The 13,641-nt window shown below is 37.7% G+C and overlaps 1 long non-coding RNA gene across 1 annotated transcript; it reads left to right on the top strand.

Moving 5' to 3' along the window:
* Window positions 1-7,911: 7,911 nt before the first annotated feature.
* LOC138231308 (uncharacterized) lies at window positions 7,912-9,030 on the top strand. Its single transcript, XR_011186598.1, has 4 exons — window positions 7,912-8,084; window positions 8,223-8,284; window positions 8,652-8,748; window positions 8,960-9,030. It is a non-coding gene; the product is annotated as an uncharacterized lncRNA (long non-coding RNA).
* Window positions 9,031-13,641: the final 4,611 nt, after the last annotated feature.

The raw sequence follows: 13,641 nt of genomic DNA, 5'->3' as shown, positions 1-13,641 counted from the left end.
GGCCTATTTGATGCTCCGAATGAAATCCTCGTGCTTCTGCCTCCAGTTGTTCTTTCTCAGCTGGGAACAGGAAATGAAACCAATGAAACAGCTTCCAGAAAAAGTCCAGACTAGCACTGCGTACACAGTCTGGTCGCAAACCATTCACAAGGCAAGAAAATATCAATACAGTAATAACGTAGCTTTCTGGGCCTACCTTTCATGTCATTGGGTAGAGAGTACAATTTAGTTATGGTTTTGTTTCCCGTGAGTGCTATTTGCTTGATATCTCATGTAGATTTTTACAACAGAATTCAGAAGTCACTAAGACCCATTTATTCTGTCTGGCAAATGTGCCTTTGCGGCAGTTTTTCAGAAGAGTACTTCATAAAACACTTATTTATTGTTTACATTGATTTATAAGCTGAGTCTGACTCGAGGAGAAAACAAGGGAAGCTTGGAAAGAGTTTAAGGATAGCCCTTACCACGATTGGCGGTCTAACCTTCTTCTTATGGATGTATGTCTCCAGTTCTGTTCCCTTGGCCCTGTGCTTGAAAGAGTCAAAAACCTTCCTCTTTGAATTCTGAAGCTTCTTGCAGATCTTGCTGTGTTTCTCCAACCTCTCTACAGCAAACTTCCTGTGACACAGTTCACAGGGCACCAGCTGAGGGTTTCCACTCTGGCTATTCTCATATGGAAATTGCTCAGCGGTAGGGCACATCAGACTTGTAGGGGACTGTTGTAACAGAAGAAATAAGGTTCTTGATCCCGAGATGAAGTAAAACAAATGAGTTTATTGCATGCAAGGAACAATAAAGCCGAAGTCTTGTTTCCCGCAAGAAACAACAAAACAGAAGTATTGTTAGCCGTACTGTTACAAACTTTTGGGTTATATAGTGTTTTCTTCTCCGTTTCTGACGTCACTTGGTCTGATGGTAAAGAGGTATTTGGCCAGTTTACGATGTTCTGGACAAATGGTCAGTTTAAGATTACACCCAGGGGGGTTCCTAGCTTGCATCTGCAGTCCTTATCAGTTAATCCCCTTTCATGCCATAAACCCCAGCTTGTGACTTAGAAGTCTAAACCCCCTACAGAAAGGATTAAATTCAAACCCCCGTCTTCACATCATTCTTCAATGTCAAGTGGCAAATGTTGACTGGTGATGTTATGTGAATCATAGGAAATGGTCATTTTTCAGTCGAGTCTATGTTTCTCAGAATTTGAGACAGAGAGGTCAATCTCTGCAATCCGAGCTGAGGGCATTTCTTGGAATGGAAAGGTAAGAGCAACGTGTTCTTTGATATTCTCTTAAGACTCTTCGCCAGATTTTACGATGAAAAATGTAAATAATAATAACAAACATTATTTGATATAGTGCCTTGAAAGGTGGCTTCTTTACAGAATGACAAAACCAACTACAATAAATAATACACAAGATATGCATGATGACAATACACAGTTAGAGGAGACAGTAGATGGTCATTGTCAGTGTATCCTGAAGGTAGTTTTCCAATTTTTTGGAACGGGGTAAAAGAGGCCACCTCTACCAGAATCTTTGTCCTAACCAAAAATGTAACAAAGTATAATAATAATATTAAAAATAATAATAATAAACTTTATCTATAGAGCACCTTTCATACAAATAGTGCTTTGGTGCTTTAAAAACCAAGCGTAAAAATAAAATATTAAAATTGAGAGATATACTTTCAGTTGTCAAGGAAAATACAGCAATACAGTAAAGCAACATACATGTCAATTAAATAAATAAAAATTAGGAAAGTCGTAATAAAATAAGAACAATTAAAGAGGACTAAAAAAAGAAACAGAAATAGAAAGAACAAAGAACCACTTTAACTAAAAGCAACATTTTCAAATGTTTTTTAAAACAATGTACCGAGCTTGACTGCCTAATAAAAAGTGGAAGTGAGTTTCATAATTTAGAAGCATAAAAACAAAAAGCAGCCTCTCCACTCTTTCTGCATTTCACATGTGGTATTTGCAGTAGGCCAGTATGTGCAGATCTCAGGTCACGTATAGGAACATATGAAGACAGACATTCAGTAAGGTACAGACGTGCTAGGTCGCTTAAAGCTTTAAAAACAAGTAAAAGAACTTTCAAATTTATCCTAGATAATACAGGTGACCAGTGAAGTTTTTTCAAAACAGGAATGATATTCTCTTTCTTGTATTTGTTAGGATCTGTGCTACTGCATTTCGAACAAGTAGTAAGGGATTTATTGTTTTCTTGGGAAGCCCACAAAACAGAGCATTATAATCATATCCACATCAATGTGAGCAATGGAGAAGTCAAATTAACGTGTCTAAATATCATCTAGTTCTATCCCAGGGAAGAGGGCTGTTGCCTACACAGACGACAAGACACAAAACGCTCAACTGTGCAAAACACGCATAAGGACATCAGCCAGGAGGAACAAGGTAAAGTGTTTTTACTTCTTCACCATGGTCATGTAGTTTCACTCCAAGCACTGTCTTATGAAATAACTGTGGAAACTACCTCCCCAACATTTTGGGTTGTGGCATTTTGCTTCAATGAATTTTAACCTTTTCTTTTAGACATTAAGAGGAAGGACACATTCACCCTTGGTAGAGATTCAGTTGTTCTACGAGATGTCAAGGTGAGAATTAACCACTTCAGGCATAAGTCAATCCACATGACCGGAAATGGGGCAATGAACAGGATATGGGGATTTTGCTAGTTATAAAGTACAATAATCATCATTAAATGATCTAAGACTACTGAAGTATAAGCTGTGTCCCTGACTGATTAATTAGCAAATTCATCTTCGTAGAGTGGAGCTACACTGAATATGGAGTGAGATCATGTAGGGAATGTTGGACTTGTAATAACTAATTGAAGGATAATAATAATCAACGAAAGTGCTTAAAAGTATCAACAAATGCCTTCAAAGTACTTGACACGTACTTTGCTTTCAAAAGTGAAACATAATTAATGCTTACGTAAGATTTCTCTTGACTTCTCAGGAGTATACTAACTCCAAGGACAAGTAACATCACAAACCATTATTTAAGTGCTGATGTTGGAGCTGCAATACTACTACCAAGACAAAAAATGATACAGGTAACACTGCTTTCAGATTTCTAAGAATTGCTAAAATAGTATGTTTACAGAGCATTCAGAGTTGAGAATATGACAAGTTCCTACCATCTCAAACACTGCCAATCTAGAACAAAAAGAAAGTACTTGAACGCCTGCAGTAATCGAACACAAACCAGAACATATCAGTGCATGACAAGGAAATGTAGTCACAAAATGATTCTACCCTTTCAAGTCCCAAAAAGGACCGAGGAACTTACCGGAGGCGATACCTGGATTTCAAACAGAGTACAATGTAGCCACTGTAGGGGAGAAGATCACAGAGAGCTCTTCTCAGATTGCTCAGAGTCAGCCCCAGCACCCTGTCCTGACTGAAGCAGACAAAGTGGTCAAACAGGTAGGTAGAAATGAGTAAGGAACAGAGAGTATGGTTATTCTTGCATTGTTTTGTTCGTCTGTCAAAGAAAAGAGTGCTTCTGACTTTTGTCAATGTTCATCTTTATTTTAGGAGAAGAACAAACGGTGGTATCACACTTTGCTCAAGTGTATGATACCATGTGTGTACAGCAGACATCACCAAAGGAACAGGAGACACCTGAGTAGAGAACAAGAATATGAAAAGACTGATGAAAAAAAGCACCAGGAAAAATCCATTGAATATGCACAATCTCGTCCAGTATTTCAATGAAAAGTTTCAGTGTTGTTTTTAGTGTCGTCGTATTGCATACATTTAAAACAATGTGTCTTGTTTAATGAACAATTTGATTTACTTTAGTAAAAAGTGTTGTTTACTGTAGTCCTAGCATGGATGCAATTGTTAGAAAAACGTGAATGAAAAACTGAATGTTTCATACAATATGGGTTTGTGTTAACCCACACACCTAAGTGAAATGTTTGATTACGTTTACAAGACATAACACATAGTTCAGTTGAGTGTGAAAGGGAACAACAGAGAAAGTCACAAACAAAACATTTGTGAAGGACTTGATGAATGTTTTTTCTTTAGAAATGACAAAAAATAAAGAATTTTTCAACAAGATGTCTTTCTATAGCGAGTTTCATTTGAGATAGTCTTTTCTTAGAAGTGCAAGAGTGGTATTCCCTACAACTTATTCCCCAATTTGATCATTCTCAGAAATTAGGAGACGGAAACCACACCTACTGTAATATTAGACCTTGTAACAAGGCAACTAGGTTTGAATGGCTTAAAAGGTGCAGAAAGAGGCTCATGTATAATGACCTCCAGTGTCCCACAGGTTTCCCAAATCATTTCTTAGAGTATGGAAAAAGAGGAAATAAAGTGTCTACAGAAAGCGTATACCCCCTTGAACTTTGTTCAGTTTGTTGCGCCAGTGCCAGAGTTTCATGCAATTAAATGAGGACCTCTTTCTCACACCACATATGTTATACTTTCAAAGGGAAAAAAGGAAATATTACAATTGTATACATTTTCACCCACATGGTAATATTTGGTAGAAGCCCTTTTCACAGCAATTTCAGCTGTGAGTCTGTTGGTAATGGGCTCCACCACCTCTGCACCAACAAGATTTGATAATATTTGAGAATTTCAGAAGTCTGTCTGGTTTAGCTGAAGAATCAGCTAAGGTAAGTTTCAGGAAGAGCATCTGATTTCTTTCAATAAAGCAGAACAGAGAAAAAACACACAATACAAAATCATGAGAATTTGTATCCATATGACACTTTGACTCGAATACTTTTATCAGACCTACACAGAGTATATACTGTACACACTTTTTCAGCCCAGGTTTATACATTTGGATCTGCCATTTGTAGGTGTTTTTGTGTCTTAGCTCAACACTGTGAAACCTGTAGTTACAAACATGGAGGATGAAGACATGAAGACATATATTGTACCTCTGACCGGCCTACCTTCCAAGAGGTGAAAGATGAAACTTTTCCTTTATCGTCAACTCAGTGAATGTCTTTAAACTTTCGAAAACTGTAACAAAGAATAAGTTAAAAAACTTATTTTCATTGGACCCACAGAAAAGTCAAAGTTGTCCATAGAAATGCCCGTCTAAATCAGAAATCTACAGCACAAAGGCAGTGGCCTTTCGGGACATAAAAATGAAATCAGACTTTACTCAGACGAATTGCCCTTGGTCACGGACATCTTGCTATCAGTCACTACAAAGATGTTTTCTCTTGTGCCATGGCTCTATTTACTTTCAGGGGGATGTGGAACTGCAGCCAGGGGTTCTCATCCAGGGCCTCTCCAACAGGCCCTGACAGACATATGCTCCTGTATCGGAAACACACTTTAGTTCAATTCTAAAATATTTCTCATAGGGCTGAAGGAACCTTTGCCTGTTAAGAGTTAACAATTAGGTCCTCAAGAACTGTTTTACGGTTTTCTACACTCCTGGCTGGCCAAGGTCTCTTTAAGGTCTCTTAAGTGGAGGTGTAACTCATGTATCCTACATGTGATTTAGCAACATGAAAGGGAATAGCTTCTTATCGGATTATGGTCTTGGTTAACTGCCTAAGGCTGACCTAAGTGCCTAACTTTCTGACTTTCTTTATACCTTATATGTTAAGAAGCTTCTTCTGACCAATCAGAAATGTATGCTTTATGTATGAACATTTTGCTCATCAAAGTGAGTGAGAGACAAGGTTAACAGAAATTAGCCACGGCAGTAAATGACAGCATATTTTTGGGTTCTTAAATGGTCTCTACCTGGCACACCTGCAGTGCAAACTGACACACACTGTTTAGAGAAACAGCTACTCTATTACTAATATTAATGAAACATTTCTTATTCTATGGAACAAAAACAAACAGTAAAACTAAAACACAGATCTCTTAGCTTCCTATTTCATGAACCAGATGACTGAATGACCAAGCCTAACTAGTAGCCAGAACCCCAGTTAACCCTCCGTAATACAAACTTTAACCACACGACAGGAACTCTTTCAAACTGAGTGAAAATCATAAATGGATCCATAACTTTACATCAATTTACTATGTTGTGCCAATACCTGCATTTACATTTAGAACGAATGATGTCATAGAACCAGCATCACACCAGTTCCAGGTGTCTCCAAGGAGACAACAGAACTTCAGTTGTGTTTGCTAAAATACACACTTTGAAACATACTGTAACACTTAGTTAACATGTCTGGTTTAGTTGAAGAATCGGCTAAGGTAAGTTTCAGGGTTAAATGGTGGGATGGCACCTGTGCTTTTTTCCCCCAACCGCTAGAATATGATTCGCACCAAACCCAAAAGAAATACTGCACAGTTCAGGAACTTCATCAACCTAGCAACTGTAAAATAAGCTTACAAACAGCTGAATTGAAATGCCAAAAAGTTCAGAGAAAGGCACAAACTATGTTTACTTGGGGTTTACAAAATTAAAGCTAACTAAAACTGTAATGATAAACAATCATGCTGCCAATGGACAGAGAAATATCATGTTTTTTGAATAATGTATTATTTGTTACATAGGAACCCAGTATAAGGGAATCCCTTGCGATCCTGTCTGCAGAGATAAAGGTAAGTATTGTTTTCTCTTTAGCTCTGTCACTCCAAGAAATATAATGAACATAAATATATTTGCCAATCTTTTCATAGTAATCCAAACAACTCTGCGTGTATCTGACATTTGTAATATTTATCTACCGCAGTATAACTCTTCTGGCAAGGCGATTGGTATTGTACCTTGAAAGAAAACTGATTGGAAATGTCATGTACTCTATGGTTTCTATTGATGTCAAGTGGCAAATGTTGACTGGTGATGTTATGTGAATCTTAGGAAATGGTCATTTTTCAATCGAGTCTATTTTTCTCAGAATTTGAGACAGAGAGGTCAATCTCTGCAATCCGAGCTGAGGGCATTTCTTGGAATGGAAAGGTAAGAGCAACGTGTTCTTTGATATTCTCTTAAGACTCTTCGCCAGATTTAACGATGAAAAATGTAAATAATAATAACAAACATTATTTTATATAGTGCCTTGAAAGGTGGCTTCTTTACAGAATGACAAAACCAACTACAATAAATAATACACAAGATATGCATGATGACAATACACAGAGGAGACAGTAGATGGTCATTGTCAGTGTATCCTGAAGGTAGTTTTCCAATTTTTTGGAACGGGGTAAAAGAGGCCACCTCTACTAGAATCTTTGTCCTAACCAAAAATGTAACAAAGTATAATAATAATATTAAAAATAATAATAATAAACTTTATCTATAGAGCACCTTTCATACAAATAGTGCTTTGGTGCTTTAAAAACCAAGCGTAAAAATAAAATATTAAAATTGAGAGATATACTTTCAGTTGTAAAGGAAAATACAGCAATACAGTAAAGCAACATACATGTCAATTAAATAAATAAAAATTAGGAAAGTCGTAATAAAATAAGAACAATTAAAGAGAACTAAAAAAAGAAACAGAAATAGAAAGAACAAAGAACCACTTTAACTAAAAGCAACATTTTCAAATGTTTTTTAAAACAATGTACCGAGCTTGACTGCCTAATAAAAAGTGGAAGTGAGTTTCATAATTTAGAAGCATAAAAACAAAAAGCAGCCTCTCCACTCTTTCTGCATTTCACATGTGGTATTTGCAGTAGGCCAGTATGTGCAGATCTCAGGTCATGTATAGGAACATATGAAGACAGACATTCAGTAAGGTACAGACGTGCTAGGTCGCTTAAAGCTTTAAAAACAAGTAAAAGAACTTTCAAATTTATCCTAGATAATACAGGTGACCAGTGAAGTTTTTTCAAAACAGGAATGATATTCTCTTTCTTGTATTTGTTAGGATCTGTGCTACTGCATTTCGAACAAGTAGTAAGGGATTTATTGTTTTCTTGGGAAGCCCACAAAACAGAGCATTATAATCATATCCACATCAATGTGAGCAATGGAGAAGTCAAATTAACGTGTCTAAATATCATCTAGTTCTATCCCAGGGAAGAGGGCTGTTGCCTACACAGACGACAAGACACAAAACGCTCAACTGTGCAAAACACGCATAAGGACATCAGCCAGGAGGAACAAGGTAAAGTGTTTTTACTTCTTCACCATGGTCATGTAGTTTCACTCCAAGCACTGTCTTATGAAATAACTGTGGAAACTACCTCCCCAACATTTTGGGTTGTGGCATTTTGCTTCAATGAATTTTAACCTTTTCTTTTAGACATTAAGAGGAAGGACACATTCACCCTTGGTAGAGATTCAGTTGTTCTACGAGATGTCAAGGTGAGAATTAACCACTTCAGGCATAAGTCAATCCACATGACCGGAAATGGGGCAATGAACAGGATATGGGGATTTTGCTAGTTATAAAGTACAATAATCATCATTAAATGATCTAAGACTACTGAAGTATAAGCTCTGTCCCTGACTGATTAATTAGCAAATTCATCTTCGTAGAGTGGAGCTACACTGAATATGGAGTGAGATCATGTAGGGAATGTTGGACTTGTAATAACTAATTGAAGGATAATAATAATCAACGAAAGTGCTTAAAAGTATCAATAAATGCCTTCAAAGTACTTGACACGGACTTTGCTTTCAAAAGTGAAACATAATTAATGCTTACGTAAGATTTCTCTTGACTTCTCAGGAGTATACTAACTCCAAGGACAAGTAACATCACAAACCATTATTTAAGTGCTGATGTTGGAGCTGCAATACTACCACCAAGACAAAAAATGATACAGGTAACACTGCTTTCAGATTTCTAAGAATTGCTAAAATAGTATGTTTACAGAGCATTCAGAGTTGAGAATATGACAAGTTCCTACCATCTCAAACACTGGCAATCTAGAACAAAAAGAAAGTACTTGAACGCCTGCAGTAATCGAACACAAACCGGAACATATCAGTGCATGACAAGGAAATGTAGTCACAAAATGATTCTACCCTTTCAAGTCCCAAAAAGGACCGAGGAACTTACCGGAGGCGATACCTGGATTTCAAACAGAGTACAATGTAGCCACTGTAGGGGAGAAGATCACAGAGAGCTCTTCTCAGATTGCTCAGAGTCAGCCCCAGCACCCTGTCCTGACTGAAGCAGACAAAGTGGTCAAACAGGTAGGTAGAAATGAGTAAGGAACAGAGAGTATGGTTATTCTTGCATTGTTTTGTTCGTCTGTCAAAGAAAAGAGTGCTTCTGACTTTTGTCAATGTTCATCTTTATTTTAGGAGAAGAACAAACGGTGGTATCACACTTTGCTCAAGTGTATGATACCATGTGTGTACAGCAGACATCACCAAAGGAACAGGAGACACCTGAGTAGAGAACAAGAATATGAAAAGACTGATGAAAAAAAGCACCAGGAGAAATCCATTGAATATGCACAATCTCGTCCAGTATTTCAATGAAAAGTTTCAGTGTTGTTTTTAGTGTCGTCGTATTGCATACATTTAAAACAATGTGTCTTGTTTAATGAACAATTTCATTTACTTTAGTAAAAAGTGTTGTTTACTGTAGTCCTAGCATGGATGCAACTGTTAGAAAAAACTTGAATGAAAAACTGAATGTTTCATACAATATGGGTTTGTGTTAACCCACACACCTAAGTGAAATGTTTGATTACGTTTACAAGACATAACACATAGTTCAGTTGAGTGTGAAAGGGAACAACAGAGAAAGTCACAAACAAAACATTTGTGAAGGACTTGATGAATGTTTTTTCTTTAGAAATGACAAAAAATAAAGAATTTTTCAACAAGATGTCTTTCTATAGCGAGTTTCATTTGAGATAGTCTTTTCTTAGAAGTGCAAGAGTGGTATTCCCTACAACTTATTCCCCAATTTGATCATTCTCAGAAATTAGGAGACGGAAACCACACCTACTGTAATATTAGACCTTGTAACAAGGCAACTAGGTTTCAATGGCTTAAAAGGTGCAGAAAGAGGCTCATGTATAATGACCTCCAGTGTCCCACAGGTTTCCCAAATCATTTCTTAGAGTATGGAAAAAGAGGAAATAAAGTGTCTACAGAAAGCGTATACCCCATTGAACTTTGTTCAGTTTGTTGCGCCAGTGCCAGAGTTTCATGCAATTAAATGAGGACCTCTTTCTCACACCACATATGTTATACTTTCAATGGGAAAAAGCAAATATTACATTTTCACCCACATGTTAATATTTGGTAGAAGCCCTTTTCACAGCAATTTCAGCTGTGAGTCTGTTGGTAATGGGCTCCACCACCTCTGCACCAACAAGATTTGATAATATTTGAGAATTTCAGAAGTCTGTCTGGTTTAGCTGAAGAATCAGCTAAGGTAAGTTTCAGGAAGAGCATCTGATTTCTTTCAATAAAGCAGAACAGAGAAAAAACACACAATACAAAATCATGAGAATTTGTATCCATATGACACTTTGACTCGAATACTTTTATCAGACCTACACAGAGTATATACTGTACACACTTTTTCAGCCCAGGTTTATACATTTGGAACTGCCATTTGTAGGTGTTTTTGTGTCTTAGCTCAACACTGTGAAACCTGTAGTTACAAACATGGAGGATGAAGACATGAAGACATATATTGTACCTCTGACCGGCCTACCTTCCAAGAGGTGAAAGATGAAACTTTTCCTTTATCGTCAACTCAGTGAATGTCTTTAAACTTTCGAAAACTGTAACAAAGAATAAGTTAAAAAACTTATTTTCATTGGACCCACAGAAAAGTCAAAGTTGTCCATAGAAATGCCCGTCTAAATCAGAAATCTACATCACAAAGGCAGTGGCCTTTCGGGACATAAAAATGAAATCAGACTTTACTCAGACGAATTGCCCTTGGTCACGGACATCTTGCTATCAGTCACTACAAAGATGTTTTCTCTCGTGCCATGGCTTGCTTGACTTGCTTTTTCTGCTGGATGGCTTCTGGTCGCTGGTCAGGATCGACAGCCAGCATGTCCTGGAGCAGTGTCCTTAGCTCAGTGCTTATGGCTCTATTTACTTTCAGGGGGATGTCGAACTGCAGCCAGGGGTTCTCATCCAGGGCCTCTCCAACAGGCCCTGACAGACATATGCTCCTGTATCGGAAACACACTTTAGTTCAATTCTAAAATATTTCTCATAGGACTGAAGGAACCTTTGCCTGTTAAGAGTTAACAATTAGGTCCTCAAGAACTGTTTTACGGTTTTCTACACTCCTGGCTGGCCAAGGTCTCTTTAAGGTCTCTTAAGTGGAGGTGTAACTCATGTATCCTACATGTGATTTAGCAACATGAAAGGGAATAGCTTCTTATCGGATTATGGTCTTGGTTAACTGCCTAAGGCTGACCTAAGTGCCTAACTTTCTGACTTTCTTTATACCTTATATGTTAAGAAGCTTCTTCTGACCAATCAGAAATGTATGCTTTATGTATGAACATTTTGCTCATCAAAGTGAGTGAGAGACAAGGTTAACAGAAATTAGCCACGGCAGTAAATGACAGCATATTTTTGGGTTCTTAAATGGTCTCTACCTGGCACACCTGCAGTGCAAACTGACACACACTGTTTAGAGAAACAGCTACTCTATTACTAATATTAATGAAACATTTCTTATTCTATGGAACAAAAACAAACAGTAAAACTAAAACACAGATCTCTTAGCTTCCTATTTCATGAACCAGATGACTGAATGACCAAGCCTAACTAGTAGCCAGAACCCCAGTTAACCCTCCGTAACACAAAGTTTAACCACACGACAGGAACTCTTTCAAACTGAGTGAAAATCATAAATGGATCCATAACTTTACATCAATTTACTATGTTGTGCCAATACCTGCATTTACATTTAGAACGAATGATGTCATAGAACCAGCATCACACCAGTTCCAGGTGTCTCCAAGGAGACAACAGAACTTCAGTTGTGTTTGCTAAAATACACACTTTGAAACATACTGTAACACTTAGTTAACATGTCTGGTTTAGTTGAAGAATCGGCTAAGGTAAGTTTCAGGGTTTAATGGTGGGATGGCACCTGTGCTTTTTTCCCCCCAACCGCTAGAATATGATTCGCACCAAACCCAAAAGAAATACTGCACAGTCCAGGAACTTCATCAACCTAGCAACTGTAAAATAAGCTTACAAACAACTGAATTGAAATGCCAAAAAGTTCAGAGAAAGGCACAAACTATGTTTACTTGGGGTTTACAAAATTAAAGCTAACTAAAACTGTAATGATAAACAATCATGCTGCCAATGGACAGAGAAATATAATGTTTTTTGAATAATGTATTATTTGTTACATAGGAACCCAGTATAAGGGAATCCCTTGCGATCCTGTCTGCAGAGATAAAGGTAAGTATTGTTTTCTCTTTAGCTCTGTCACTCCAAGAAATATAATGAACATAAATATATTTGCCAATCTTTTCATAGTAATCCAAACAACTCTGCGTGTATCTGACATTTGTAATATTTATCTACCGCAGTATTACTCTTCTGGCAAGGCGATTGGTATTGTACCTTGAAAGAAAACTGATTGGAAATGTCATGTACTCTATGGTTTCTATTGATGTCAAGTGGCAAATGTTGACTGGTGATGTTATGTGAATCTTAGGAAATGGTCATTTTTCAATCGAGTCTATGTTTCTCAGAATTTGAGACAGAGAGGTCAATCTCTGCAATCTGAGCTGAGGGCATTTCTTGGAATGGAAAGGTAAGAGCAACGTGTTCTTTGTTATTCTCTTAAGACTCTTCGCCAGATTTTACGATGAAAAATGTAAATAATAATAACAAACATTATTTTATATAGTGCCTTGAAAGGTGGCTTCTTTACAGAATGACAAAACCAACTACAATAAATAATACACAAGATATGCATGATGACAATACACAGTTAGAGGAGACAGTAGATGGTCATTGTCAGTGTATTCTGAAGGTAGTTTTCCAATTTTTTGGAACGGGGTAAAAGAGGCCACCTCTACTAGAATCTTTGTCCTAACCAAAAATGTAACAAAGTATAATAATAATAATATTAAAAATAATAATAATAAACTTTATCTATAGAGCACCTTTCATACAAATAGTGCTTTGGTGCTTTAAAAACCAAGCGTAAAAATAAAATATTAAAATTGAGAGATATACTTTCAGTTGTAAAGGAAAATACAGCAATACAGTAAAGCAACATACATGTCAATTAAATAAATAAAAATTAGGAAAGTCGTAATAAAATAAGAACAATTAAAGAGAACTAAAAAAAGAAACAGAAATTTGTGTCACACCACACAGCTGCCAGTGCACCTCACCGTGCAAGGCCACCACTGCATCACACACCTGCCAGTGCACCTCACCGTGGCAGGCCACCACTGCGTAACACCACACAGCTGCCAGCGCACCTCACCGTACCAGGCCACCACTGCATCAGACCACACACAGCTGAAAGCGCACCTCACCGTGCCAAGCCACCACGGCGTCACAACACACAGCTGCCAGTGCACCTCACCGTGCAAGGCCACCACTGCATCACACACCTGCCAGAACACCTGAGCGTGCAAGGCCACCACTGCGTCACACAGCTGCCAGCGCAGCTCACCATGCCAGGCCAGCACTGAGTCACACCATACAGCTGCCAGGCCACAACTGCGTCACACCACACAGCCGCCAGCGCA

This window comes from Lepisosteus oculatus, unplaced genomic scaffold (genome assembly GCF_040954835.1).
Source record: "Lepisosteus oculatus isolate fLepOcu1 unplaced genomic scaffold, fLepOcu1.hap2 HAP2_SCAFFOLD_53, whole genome shotgun sequence".
In the NCBI taxonomy this organism is placed as follows: Eukaryota; Metazoa; Chordata; class Actinopteri; order Semionotiformes; family Lepisosteidae; genus Lepisosteus; species Lepisosteus oculatus.
The sequence above is the reverse complement of the archived record's forward strand: the minus strand, read 5'-3'. Positions and strand labels throughout refer to the sequence as shown.